General features: G+C 56.0%; 1 protein-coding gene across 1 annotated transcript in view; it reads left to right on the forward strand.

The window, feature by feature from the left end:
* Window positions 1-302: 302 nt before the first annotated feature.
* Window positions 303-13695, forward strand: part of RBFOX3 (RNA binding fox-1 homolog 3) — a 65780-nt gene continuing 52387 nt past the window's right edge. Inside the window, 1 exon segment of the mRNA XM_051635184.1 lies at window positions 303-560. The gene's annotated coding sequence lies outside the window, so the exon portion shown is untranslated.

Here is a 13695-nt window from a genome sequence, read left to right on the forward strand (position 1 = left end):
AGGTTTCCCGAGATAAAATAATCTCTGCCAGCAGCTGAAGTGACAGAAGCCCCATTAACAGCAGCATATGCCTGAAAATACACCCGTAGTGCGAGGGAGGAAGATGCGGGGTGGGGGGAGCAGCAGCCCACAGGAAGGGGGGTGTGCGATCTCTGGTAATTGTTCTGCTGCCATTGGGACCTTCCTTGCTAATTTACAGCATTAGTGGAATCGGGATGTGAGTCTTCCTCCTGAGCCCGGGCAGGGCTGTCCCCCGGTGCAGGCAGCCGTAATTATCCACGTTTAACTGAGGGCTTGTAAAATCTATTTGTCTAGCAGAATGTGAGTGTAATTGCTGTGAATTAAATAAGGATGCAGTTGTGGCTGGAGCAGGACCTCGCCTGACGGAGAGCACGGGAAGTTGTTTCCCCGTGCTGGCGGGGAGGGGCGGCTGCTGCCGGCCTGGAGCCGGGGGGATTTTGGGGATTTCTGTGCCTCACCGTGTCCCCTGCCCAGCCCTTCCCTCCTCTGTCCTGGCTGGTCTGACTGGAGTGGACGTGCTGACGGGAGCCAGGCAGCCTGTGAGTATTCCCCGTCATCTGCCGGTTGGTGCCTCTCTCGGCTTTGCTCCCGGGGCCAGGGGCTGCCCTGGGTTTCTTTTCCTTGACGAATGCGTTCCCAGAAGCCGATCCCTGCGTGCAGCCCGTTTGCTGGGTCCTTCCTCAGGTTGCAGGTCTGTGTGCTGAGATTTTCCCTCGAGAACCTGCCTTGCTCCCGGTGCCGGAGCAGCTCCTGGCTCCTGCCCGGTGCCGCCTCCTGCAGCGCGTCGGTCCGGGGGCCTCGTGATGTGGGTGTGTTCCGGTCCGGCCGGGAGGCTCAGTGCCATGGAGCTCCCTCCAGGCCGGGGAGAGGAGGCTGGATGCTCCTTAGTGGCCTTTTTGGGTGGGCACCGGTGTGGGTGGCACCAGGAAGGCTTGCAGAGAGCCGGGTGCCCCCCAGCTCTGGGTGCTGTAGGGGAGACCTGCCCTGGGGGTCTCCCCTGTTCTGGTAGCTGAGCCTTCCTGCCCTGAGGTGTTTTTAAGGTTCTTGGCGCTGCCCTGGCTTTGCTCCCTGAGGGGCTGTTTCCTCTGCTTGGAGTGACCATAACAAACCTGTGACTAGAACCTGGAGGAAGCAGCAAGAGCTTCATCTGTCCCCTTGGCATGGGTGCAGCTTCACTGGCTGGGCAAAGGGGCTTAGGGACTGTCCCCAGCAGCGGGGTGGGATGCTGAGTGTCCTTCCCTGCATTAGGGTCATCAGGGCTGCAAACCATTAGCAGTGTCACTGAAACCCTCCCCACAGCCACGCAGGGATCTTGCGGGTGAGGAGCGGTGCATGACACTGGGATGCTGGCACCGCACTTGGCGTCCGTGCTGGAAAAACACTGGTGAAACGGGACGTGCAGAAAAGAGCTACAGAATTGGTTCAGAGTCTGGAAGAGCTGCTCTGCTGTGGGGGATGTAGCCTAAGTAGGTTGAACTTTTCATCCAAGAGAAGTTTAAGAGGTGGCTTTGCAACGTAGGTCTTTTTAGGCTGTGATCAAGAGATTTCTGCGGGTACAGAGTGCTCTAATTTAGCAGGGAAAAGACGTAACAATATCCAGGCACTGAGAGCTCCAGCTAGACAAATTTTGACTAGAAACAAAGTGCATATTTTTATCAGGGAAGGTAATTAACCACTGGAACAGCTTAAGCCTGTGGGGGATTCTCCATCACTTGACATCTCCGGATCAAACCCGGATATCTGTCTAGCAGGGAGGCAGTAGCTTGAATGAACATGGGATTAGAACACGGCCGCCTTCAGCCTGGGTTCCTTGGGTGATGCAGTCGCTGGGGCTAATGGCCCTTCTGGCCCCAGGCTGTAATCAGTAATAATGTTCAGTGTTGGTACTTGGGGCTAGGTTAAAATTTAGGTTACAGCAGAAGATGGATCACTGCATCACTTGAAAATGTGAATCAAGAGAGTTTGTCACTGTAGAGAAGGGATCCTGTTTTCTCTGGGGAATTCTAGGAGATGGCAGCATGGTGCTAAAATTGCCCTCAGAACTTGAGTGTGAGGAGAGCAGGTGATGCCATGGGCTGGCACAAGGCTCCTTCTCTCCAGAAAAGGCTGCTCCTGACCTGGGTGTCCCCTCCTCAGCGTGGGCTGGTTGCAGAGCAGCCTCTGCCCTCTCCCCTCCAGCCCCAGTTCTAGCCCTGTCCTGTTTTGGTATTTAAAGGAAACAAATAAAACTTTATGTGCATAATTATGAAAATAAGACACTCCAAAGACAGGCCTGTTGGTGGTTTCCAGCCCGTTTTTTGTGCCCATGTTGTAATGCTTCTGGCTAGGCTGTGCTGCTGTGAAATGGGGTATCAGAAACTTCCCCAAGGGTGGGGTAAGTCATGTTCCCTCCTGTATTGAGAGCCTTTGGGGGGGTTGGAATTAGACACGGAGGGTGTTTACATGTGGATGTTGGCTGTTGCTTGTGCAGCTCCTTATCCTTAGCTGGGTCCCCATGGAAAAACGAGAAGCTGCCTGTCACTGTGCAGCCCCTCACAGCATTGCTGGGGCAGGCACAAGGTCTGACCTCTGCCAGGGGCTCATGCTGTGCTGGGCAGGACATTGCTGGAGCGGGCAGGACATCGGCCCAGTGTGTGTTGGGAGGCTTCCCAGGGCCATCCATCTGCTCCTCCGTGGCAGTGTGAAGTTTGGGCATAGCCAGTAAACTGTGGGCCAGGGCCAGCCTGCTCGGGAACCTTCCGCCTGCCCCGCATGTGCTGGGGGACGTGGGCGGCCGCTTGCTGGCAGGCCCGGGCAGGAGCTGCCCGCGGCGTCTTGCTGCCAGGTCCTCAGCTGGCACCCGGCGTGGTGCTGGTGGCTGAACGCCCTTCCGATGAAGGAGCATCCTCTCCCTCTTGCTGGGGCTGCAAATAGTGACTGAGTCATACTCTGGAATGGGAACAACTTCCCAGGTCCCGTATTTTTTCCAAATAGTTTTCAGTCTTTCTTTTGCCTAGAGAGTGAATCCCGTACTGGTGAGGGGAGTGCCTCTGGGGAGAGGTGTTAAGTGGGATTTCTGTCACTTCTCAGTGAGATGGGGACTTGTCTTCCCCCCCCACCCCCGTCCCTGGTTGCAGTGCTTGCCTGATGCTTGCGGGTTGCTTTGCAGAAGTTGCTGGTCTCAGTGTTTCTGAGCATTGAGGACTCCTGTGAAGGCAGAGCTGGTTCCTGCCACCAGAGCATGGCTGTCATGCAGTGGCAGGATACGTGTGGCAGTGGCCAGTCTGCCCCAGCCTGGCAGGGTTGGCAGGGGACCCCCGTAGCCAACTACTGTGTTGTGCCCCCCCCCACATGCTCAAATGTGAAGCATCACCCATGTGTCCATGCTGCTGCTCTGCCTTTGTCCTTGAGCCAACTTTCTGTGGGACTGAGGGCACCCCAGCCTGCCTGGCTCCGGGAACGGGGAGAAAATAGGGAATGTGGCACAGGAAGGGTTAATGCAGAAAGATTTTTACCCTGTGGCGTAAACACTCCAGAATGCATGTTTGCCTTCATTTGCATATTGAAACATATCCTAAAGGCCCCTTGTTTGGAAAGTTCTGTTTTTTACTCCATCTTCCTATAGAAGGGAGGAAATTATTCATAATTAAAAAGTAATAATAATGTGGAATGAAGGAACCCAGCTGTATAATACCCAGCACAAAAGGGGGAGCGTGGGGAATCTATTTTTAATGGTTTCCACAGCAACAGAGATTTTGTTTACAGTGATTTTCCTCCTGTGCTGTGAGGCTGTTCCCAATTTACATTTATAAGAAGCTCTTGCTTAGGAGGTCCAGCACTGGAGGGTGCTCTGAGCACTCGGGGAGGATGCTGAGGAGATAAGATGCAGTTGTAGAGAGGCTGGCTGGGATGAGCAGGACTCCAAGAGCCAGGCACCTGGCTGGGCATCATGCCCTGCCCTGTGGCATCCCTGCTGTTCCCTGGGCAGGGCTGCACATGGCTCTGGTGGTGGTGTGACATAGATAAACATCTGCTAAGGACAGCCTGACACTTTCAGATTTACAGCTGCCTTCAGGAGCTGAGTGGTGACCCCACTGGCTGGTTCACAGCCCTGCTGGTATAGGTGACAGCTCAGGAGATGGAGAAGCCCTGAGCCCAGCTGGGGTCTGTGACTGGTGCTCCCTGGGGGCCCCTGGCCCTGGGGAGAGCTGGGATATCACTGCTTCAGTCTAAATAATGGAGCAGAGGAGATGCTGATTATTAGAGAGCTCTTTCATCTGGCAGGCGCAGGCACAACAAGATCCAGTAGCTGGAAATTGGAACTGGCCTGATAGGTACAGGATTTTAACAAGGGCTAATAGACCAGTGAAGCAATTTGCTGAGAGCTTGTTGCGTTCCTTGGCACGGGGTCTCTCCCTCTGTGGCTCCCCATAGCAGACATGAAGCAGTTTAATTGTGAGCATTTTGATTGCTGCAGCAATAGTGCAGCTCCCTGGGCCTGGAGCGAGGTCTGGGGGTGAGCAAGGACAGACGGTTTGTCCCTTGTCCCTCCTGGCACTTCAGAGGACGGGGAGGTGGATAAGGGTCTCTCCTGCTGTTTAAGGTTCCCTCCCCTTTCCCATCTGGATGGTAAACAGTTCTCTCCCTGTCCCTGTTCAACTGTGTGGCCCTGGGGATGGTGGCTCAGCTCTATTTGAGGATGGTGACAAATGTGCCGGCCCTGAGGACCCAGGGCCACGTCTGGCTTTGGCTCTGCTCTCCCCCTGTGCAACCAAGTATGTGAGGGGGTCCTGTGGGAGCAGAGCTCTGGCATCTGGGGTTGGAGGGGCAGCATTGCTTTAATTACAGACTAATTTTCACTGGTAGAATATGGGGCTGGCTGAGGGCTGTGGTCTGCAGCAGTGAGTCTGGGCTTAACCTAAGGGAAAGTGAAGCTCAGAGCTGGAGTAACTAGTGTTTGAGGGTCTTGGGGAGTGTTTGGGATCCCAGCTGGGCTGCCTGGGGAGGGGTGTTGGTCCCTTCCAGCTGTGTAGTGGGAAGCTGTTGCCCAGAGATCATCTCCTCTTTTGAACCAACAAAAGAAGGTTTTTATCACCTGTTCCAGCTAATTTTCAGTGGTTTCTAATGGCTTTGGGAAGCAGGTAATTGCAGCGATTGCATTATGTGTGTAGGCATTAAAGGGAATTGAGGGGACTGTTTGTTAATTAGCTGTACTTGTGTGGAACCTGAAACATATTAACCTTCATATAATCCCAAACTATTAGGGATGAAGAAGGGATTTAATGATGGGAGAAACAGAAAAACAAAAAGCAATTAAGGCTCTTTTTTACCAGCATTGCTGGTGTGTCAGAGTGAGGGGGGGGGGTGACTGGCAGCACAGGCAGGCTCAGGAGTGGGGGGAGGTGGGAGGGACCCCTGGGATGGTGGGGTGGGATGAGCTATGGGCAGGTGCAGCTGCCTCTGGCAACGTCATCCCTGGGTGGGAGGATGAGGAGGTAGAACAGGGCACCCATTTACCCTCCTGATGCCACTGATCCACCCTGTTTTCAGTTTTGCATCACCTGAGCTGGGGCTTGTGCCGGGAGCAGGGAACTCTGCTCTGGCTCTTCGGGAGCTCTGCCAGTGGCGCTGGGACAGGGCGGGGACAGAGTGGTGGCCGGGCTGGGGGAGCAGGCAGCTGGAGGGCAGGGAAGTATAAATAGTGTTTCTATGGCAACCGTTCAACATAAACTCTTCCCTCCCTGATTCCGGAGCAAACGATGCTCCGATCAGTCCGGGGCTGCTCCCCCCCGTGGCAAAATCCTTCAGGTGTTGGTTATTTTTCACGCTCTGCAGCAGCAGCGGATGGTTTTGGCACCGTGCGTGGGCATGTTCTGTGGCAGTGAAATGGAGCTGAGATGGGAAGAGCCACGTTGGCTCCTTTCATGCTCCTGGGAGCCTGGGCTGGAGGCGTGGATGCCAGGCACTGGCTCCTTCGAAGGGTTTTAACCTGCCCCTGCTCTGGTTGCACAGAAATCGGACCAATTCCTTGCCTGCTCCTGCTGCCGAGGCAGGTGCTGGTGGTTCAGTGCTGGGCCATGTTGCCCTCGAGAGGTGTGAAGCCTGGAGGGACCTGGGGGTCCCTGGTGCTGCACATCTGGCTGGTAGCCTGGTAGTGCCATCCTCCTTCATTCAACATGTGCAGAGCTATAGGTGCCTCCCCCAGGGGAGAGCCCTGGTGTTTCCTGTCTGTGCCATGACACCTCCTGCCCAAAATTGTCAAAGCCCAGCCAGGTGCATGAATCCACTAAGACAGCTCTGTGTTCCTGCTGGCAGCCCTGGTGCCTTCAGCAGCAATCGTTAATATCCATCAGCACCATGCAAACAAACTCCCTGCTCCGTTTATTCCACCCAGCTCCTGATTTAATTAGGTTTTCCAGTTTTCTGCTTGTCCTGGGCCGATCACTCCTTAAAACAGTGGAGAATTAATTTGCACCTGCTGTCAGAAAGCGTCTCTCCCCAGTTAGAAAAATAATTAAGCCATCATCACACATCAGGGGTAATGAATCACTGTGCTCCGTTCCCTTCACAGGTCGTTTGTTTCCATCCACACTGGCAAAGAAGGTGCAAACTAAATGTGAGCAGCTGCCAAGTTATCCCTGCTCCCTCTCTGCCCAATTTTGTTCTAGCTCCATGGATTTCCCAGCTAAGCTGGACTGTGGCCTTTTGGAAAGGTCCTAAGCAGGCAGGTGAGTGGAGTTTCCCTCTGTTCCCAGGAATGGGAACTGGGGTTTACTCCTTCCCCCACTGCCTTGGGGGGTGTGTGCAGAGCCCTGAGCATTCCCAGCCCACTGGTCTGTGTGGGACCAATGCTGGTGAGATCACCCTTGGTGAAACATGTTTCAGTTGTTGAGCCTGGGTAGGCTATAATGCTGGGGATAATGTGGTAACTGCCCTGCATTTGCATGATATGATGTAGTTACTGACTTGGGTGTAAAAGTGCTCCCAGATTTGAGGTCAGGAAGAATTTTCCTCCAGATCAGACTGGCAGGGGGTTGTTGGAGGCTTTTTCCTCTGCAGTGCAGGTGGGTTCTGTTGACTGTGATCAAATGAGGACTGTGATGAGCCGTGTCCAGGGCCTGTGTCCCTCTTTCCCTCCATGCTGTTGCACTTTTTGTTGTTTCACCTTTTCCCCTGTGGCAGAAGCTTGTTGCACATGTGTGGGGCAGCTGTGGTGGGATGCTCCTGCACATATGGGAAGCGTTTGGGTGAAGGAGGTTTCATCCAGGACAAGAAGGGGATGGGAAGGTGGGTGAGCTCCATGTGGCACCCTCAGCTGCTCTGAATGGAGCTGCTGGGTCTCTCCTGCTCTTCTCCTCTGAAGAGCTTGGCCTGGGGTTAGCAGCACTTGGGCTCCCCAGGGACGCTGGTGGGGACAAGTGAGGTCAGCAGACTCCTTCCACTTGTCACCAATGCCCCATCTGGTCTCACATCATTGGCAAGGAATCTTCCCCATGTGTCACAGTTCCTGAATGCTGAGGAGACCTGAGGAGCTCTCTTGATGGACCTGCTCCTTGGTGGCAGAGTGCCCAAGTTGTGCTCTTATGCTGGTGGGATGTGCTGGGGGATGCTCTGGCCACATGGTGCCATTAGTTCCTATTCTGTGGGCCCAGTGGATGGAGATGAAGCGCTTGCCTTTGCCTTCACCAACTTGTGCTCACACCTGCTCACATGAAAGCCCTGTGCCCACTTCAGTGCCAGCTGATTAAATTAAAGTCCTAGTGAGTTTGAATAATTTTCCCTGTGAAATGTGGCAGATGGCCTCCATTAGGCGTCTGCTCCCAGCATCTGCCAGGATGTGATCAGCCCCTCTTTGGAAAATGCACAAAAGGGAGTGGAAGTGGAGAGACCTGGGAATGGGAGCCCATCCCTTCATCCATGAAGAGGGAATCAAATGTTGCCTTTGGAAGCAGTCAATGTTTTGGAGGAGCTGTGTCCATGTGTCCTTCCAGCCTCTCTGTGCCCTCGCTGCTGTAGCCAGTGTTGGCAGGAGGAGGGATGGGGCTGCTGTTCCTGGCACATGGGTCCAGGGCATCCGGAGGGTGAGCAGAGCCCTAAAATTATATGTCACATGGCTGTGTGTGTCCTTCTGCCCCTGTAAAGGACACAGGAGAGGGCATGTGTGTGCTGGGGTGTCCCATCTCCATGTGCTGAACCAACGGGACTGTGGGGCCTTGGAGGGAGGAATGTGCTGTAGCAAGCTTCAGTGCTGGGACCTGGGTGTTGAGTGATGAGGAGCTCACCATGAGCTGGCCGTGTGTACTGGCAGCCAGAATGCCAACTGTGTCCACTGTTGTGAGACCCCCACCTGGAGCCTTGTGTCCAGTTCTGGAGTCCCCCATGCAAGAAGGATGTGAAGCTGTTGGAGTGAGTCCAGAGGAGGCTGCATAGATGGTCTGAGAGCTGGAGCAGCTCTGCTCTGGAGACAGGCTGGGAGAATTTGGGTTGTTCAGCCTGGAGAGGAGAAAGCTCTAGGGAGACCTTGGAGCACCTTTCAGTAACCTGAAGGGTACTGGGAAAGCTGAGGAAGGACTTTTGACAAGGACAGAGAGTGATGGGGAAAGGGGTTATGGTTTTAAGCTTAAAGAGGGGAGATTCAGGTTAGACATTAGGAGGAAATTCTTTGGTGTGAGGGTGGTGAGACCCTGGCCCAGGTTGCCCAGGGAAGCTGTGGCTGCCCCATCCCTGGAAGTGTTCAAGGGCAGGTTGGATGGGGCTTGGAGCAACCTGGTCTGGTGGGAGGTGTCCCTGGCCATGGCAGGGGGAGGGAGTTGGAACTAGATGAGCTTTAAGGTCCGTCCAACCCAAACTAGTCTGTGCTTGTGACCTGTTGGTGATGAGCAGCGGGTGGCACTGGGAAGAGGGGATACTGCGCGCAGAGAGGACAGGCGGTTCCCCCCGGGCATTAGTGGCAGCTCCAGCCGGGAGGGGAGCGGCGGGGCTGTCGGGGAGCAGCGGCTGCTCGCTCCGGCGGGGCCGGGCTACCGGCAGGTGGCAGCGGCTGCTCGCAGCGGGGCGGGCCGGGGCGGTGAGTGGGGCTGGGGGCGCCGGGAGGGGGCGGTTGGGCCCGGGGCGGCTCTCCGGTGCGGAATGCGCTGCCTGTCCTGCCCGCCCGCACGGGATTTGCATCTTCAGCCCGGTCCGGAGGGAGGCCCCCGTGGGTTGGAGCCTCCCGGCAGCGCTGCCGCCCCATGGCCAGGAGCCTCCGTCCGCCCTGCGGTCACAGTCCCCAGTGGCCCAGAGCCCCCCGGCAGCGCTGCCCCTGTGTTGGGTCCCCGGAGGGGGACGCGCTGGGGCGGCTGCCAGCCCGCAGTCAGGAGCAGGGCTCAACCGGCGATCGATACAAATTAAGATGGTTTCCCTTGAAAACAGCTTCCTAAAGCGAAAAAAAAAGCGATAAAGCTGCGCTGGGAGCTCTGCAGGCTCTGCAGGCAGGAGCTCGCTCGGGGCGGCTGCCAGGGCAGAGCGGCAGGAGCTGCGGAAGGGGCTCCCCCCTTCCCCGGCATTGCGGGAGCCGGCAGAGCTCGGCTCGGTCGCTGTCTAAACGCAGCGGAAGGTACCAATAAAAATCCCATTCCCTGCCCCAGGGACCTTGCAGTAGGATTAGATGCTGTAGCGTGTGTTTGAGAGCAGAAGCCGTGCTAGGGAAAGCGGAGGAACTGCTGGAGGGTACCCAGCATCCCTGCGGTGAAGGCTGCGAGTTGGAGGGTAATCCGAGGGAAGAGTCTTGCGCTCTCGCCTGCGCGCACTGAGCATCCGCAGCCGCCCGGGGGGCGAGGGGGTCCTTCGGCCCCGTCCTGCTGCCGGGGGAAAGCTCAGCCGCTGCCACGGGGCCCTGCCGCATCCCTCTGTTCTTGTATTTGTGCCCTCATTACGGAGAGGTGTTCTCCTTCGCCTGCTCATTTAGCCATTGTCGTGTTCTTTTAATTAAATTAGCATCTTTTAATACATTTTGCCCTGCCATCAGAGCTTAATGTCTCTCTCCAGCTGCGGGGAGCTGGGAGCTCCTCCAGGGCCGTGGTGTGTGTGCACAGCCCCGCTGGTGTGGGAGGGCACCGGCCAGGGTGCGGGATGTGCCACTTTCGGGGGCGCTGGGTCCCGTCGGTTACCTCCTGCAATTCCCTGGGGGCTGTCAGGAGGGGGAGCACCGGGAGCTCCATCCTCACCAGGTAACTGATGTCCCTGGAGGGATGGAACGGGGATGGAGCACGCTGTCCGCTGCTGTGGTCTAGGGGGCTGGCCCGTCTTCGGCCCCTCCTTGCTCCCCTCGCAGCCGGGGTCCCAGGCACCTTCTGGGCCCCAGACGGGGGTCAGGTTCAAGGGCTGCACTGCAGCCTCTGCCAGGATCAAGCAGGGCTCTGCGCCGCAGGATGGATGTCCCAGCCTCTCCATTAACATTAAGAGTCAATTCTCTTCCTTTAGTGACCTCTAAGTGTGATGCCTGAGTGGTAATTGTCCAGTGGTGAATGCAGGGCCCTGGCAGGATGAGTCGCCATTCTGCTGGACTCTTTTTTGTGGTTCCAGCCCTGCTGCTGCAGCTCAAAGGCTGTGAAGCACATGGATGCTGCAGGTCTGGGTGCCCTGGGGAGAAAGGCAACAGCGGGTGCTTGTCTGCAAAGTTTCCCTCTGAGGAGGATGCTGCAGCTGCCCCCAGCTTGTGGGTGGGCTCCCTTGGGTCCCCTCTCCCTCCTGCCATGGTCAGGGTATGGTGTGACAGGGCTGGCCTTGCAGCTGGCTGTCCCCAGACCTCATGTTTGGGGTGAGGGTGCTGTGGGAGGGGTGGTCCTGGTGCAGCCCTTCCTCTGGACCTGCTGATTCCCCCTAGCCAGGTGGGCGAGGGTCTCTATCTGTGACACATTGAGAGTGTCTTTGTTGAATCTCACATTTGCTCTAGTTGTTTCCTGGCTTGGTGGAGTGGGACAGGTGGGGGGGTGCTCCCATGGTCATCCTGCCTTGCTGAAACACAGCAAAACACCTCAATTGTTAGTCGGGGCTTGTCAGCTGTATCACAGGAGCATGGGATAAAGTGTTCCAGTGAAGAAGATAATTGAAAATCAAAAAAGACTTTGTTAATTTGATTAGGCAGAGCCATAGTTGAATTGTTCTTCATCAAAAGAGATTTAATTTTGACATGCAATTAAATCCTTCTGCTGTGCTGATGCCCTGTGTGTTCCCAGTGATGGGGCAGGCTGGGTGGGTGGCTTCATAGGGCAGTGGAGAGAGGAGGTATCCTGGGGGGGAGGAGGAGGAAAGGGATTGAGAGTGCCTGACAGGAGTGCAGAAGTGAGGAAGGTCTGTGTAGCAAACACTACTCATTTAGTGCTGACTTTGAGTTGAGCTTTAACTGCGTTAACTCGTTGCATCAATGCAGAAGGCAGCTCCGCGCCTGCTTGGTCCCGTCGTCCTGGGGCTGTTCCCTGGCCCTGCCAGCCCGGATCTCCTGGGTGTAAAGCCTAGATACAGGGGTTGCTGTGGTGTGAAAAGAATCTTCACTAGTGTTTGGGTTTGGTGAGGTGGCCAAAGCAGTTTGCCGCAGGATTGGCACCCTCTGGTAAGCCAGGAGCTCCCTCCCTGCTGGGATGCTGGCGCTGGCATCAGGGTCCCCGCAAGCTCCAGGCACCCTGCTCGCCGGCTGCTCCCTGCGCTGATAAGGCGGAGGATTATCACTGCTGCTGAGCTGAGGTGCTATAATCCCTCCCCACTGCGCTGGCAGGGGCCGGGTGGAAATCCCGCAGTCAGGGTTGTGGATTTAGAGCTGGCGGTGAGAGAAGCAGCTCAGTGGGATGTGACAGAGCTTTGAAATGTGCAAAAAAAATGTCTGTGTGCCTCCTCAGGCAGGAGGGGAGAAAGGCCCTTGTAGTGAGGAAAAGCTTTAGGAGGAATCATGGGAGTTGTGTGGTGCGGCTCTGGGACAGTTGATTCTGCAACTCTCCAGGGCTGGGCTCCGGCCAAGCCCTTCTGCTGTGTGGGGCTGGGACCTGGCTCTGCGTGGAGCCACGGGGTCAGTTTGATATGGGGCACCCACTGAGCCTGGCCCCATCCTTCCCTTTCCTGGTTTCACATCAGCCTCACAGGGAGCATGCCAGCTCCTGCAGTGCTCTGGGCTGCCCTTGCTAACATCCTGGCATTGGCAAAGCCTGTGGTGCCGTGAGCTGCCTGCATGCCCTGCCTGCACCTCTGCCTGGGCTCAGCACCAGTGGCAAGGCTGGGAGCTCTTGGCATGGGGATTTCAGCTGCTCTGATCTAATTCTTCTTAGACTGGATGGAGCCATGGGGAGATTTTCTCTTACAGCCTCTCTCCTCTGCTTGCCAGCCCAGGAGAGCCACGCTGAGAGGCAAGGACTTGGCCGTGCAGGAGATGGTTTAATTCCTGTGCTCTCTGCAGTGCTGGGCGCTTCATGGCGCCTGGCACCAGCTCTGTGCCAGTGCCCGGGGCTGGCGGAGCAGCAGCAGGGTCTGCACCAGGACCACAAAGGTCCCTGCACCAAAGTGAATGGCTTGAGTGGTGGCAGAGCTGTGACTGTGAGATCCGCTTGCTGCAGACAGAGCTGGTGGATCTCATGGCCCAGACTGTTCCAAGTGCCTTTAAAATGTGAACCCAGAGCCAGAGGCACCACACAAGGTCAAGACAGCCCCGCTGCCCGCAGCTGCCTGGGAGCCTCTGCCACTGGAGACATCAGGGAGGATCAGAGCAATCCAACTGCTCTGGGGGGACGTGGTGAGCCCCCACAACAGCATGGCCCAGAGGGGACCCAGAGGGTGCTGGGAATGCTGGCAGGCTCTGGTGGCGCAGGGGAGCCAAGCACTACACACACCACACTTAAAAGCAGCACTAGTGGCTGGTGTGCAAAGGGGATGTGGGTGTTTCTGCAGGGCTAAAGGGACAGCTCTGCAAACCTGTGCTGCCTTTGCAGGGGTTTGTGTTCCTGTCCTCATCAGTGGAGGCCCCGATTCAGGAAGGGCCTGAACTGGCCCCAGAGCCATTGCCGCATCTGGGTAACTTACTGTGGCATTATCTTTACCCCAAACTGCAGAGTCCTGTGGCTGGAGCTGTGCCCACTTGGGTGGGTGCTCAGCCCAGTGGACCAGCAACATCGGGGCAGGAGGACTGAGGGGAGAGGCACCAGCATCCCTCATCCCAGGGCCAGCAGTGGGCAGGTTCAGAGCAGGCACCCGCAGCCGCCCGCAGTGTGGGTGCAGCAGCCCCGGCGAGCTCGGTGCAGTGTTTACCACTTCCATCTTGGCTTGTTGCCTTATTTGTTCTCCTCTAATTGAGCAAATGCACTGTAGGCAGTGGAGCTAGCCCAGCATTGACTTTATTAGGGGAAAGCATCAATAGAGCGCTGTGCGTTAGGAGGCTTACTCTAACACTGTCAGGGTACTGGAGTTTTAAAGTTGCACTTTATTCATGATGTTTTGATTTCTCTTGCTCTGGGGACTCCTCCGACTTTGATAGATTGTGATGCGGTACCAGAACAATATGATACACAAGAGCAGCTTGCTTCCAAAACAGGCATTTGCCACAAGAGCCCAGTGTTTTCTTGGAATTTTTTTGAGTGAAAAATGATGGCATAAAGAAATCTTAAGCTTTGTGCTGTTCAATCATCTGGAATTAGCAACCAGAAAGTTGATTTTACTGCTGACTGGTAGCTGTTA

This window comes from Apus apus, chromosome 17 (genome assembly GCF_020740795.1).
Source record: "Apus apus isolate bApuApu2 chromosome 17, bApuApu2.pri.cur, whole genome shotgun sequence".
Classification (NCBI taxonomy): Eukaryota; Metazoa; Chordata; class Aves; order Apodiformes; family Apodidae; genus Apus; species Apus apus.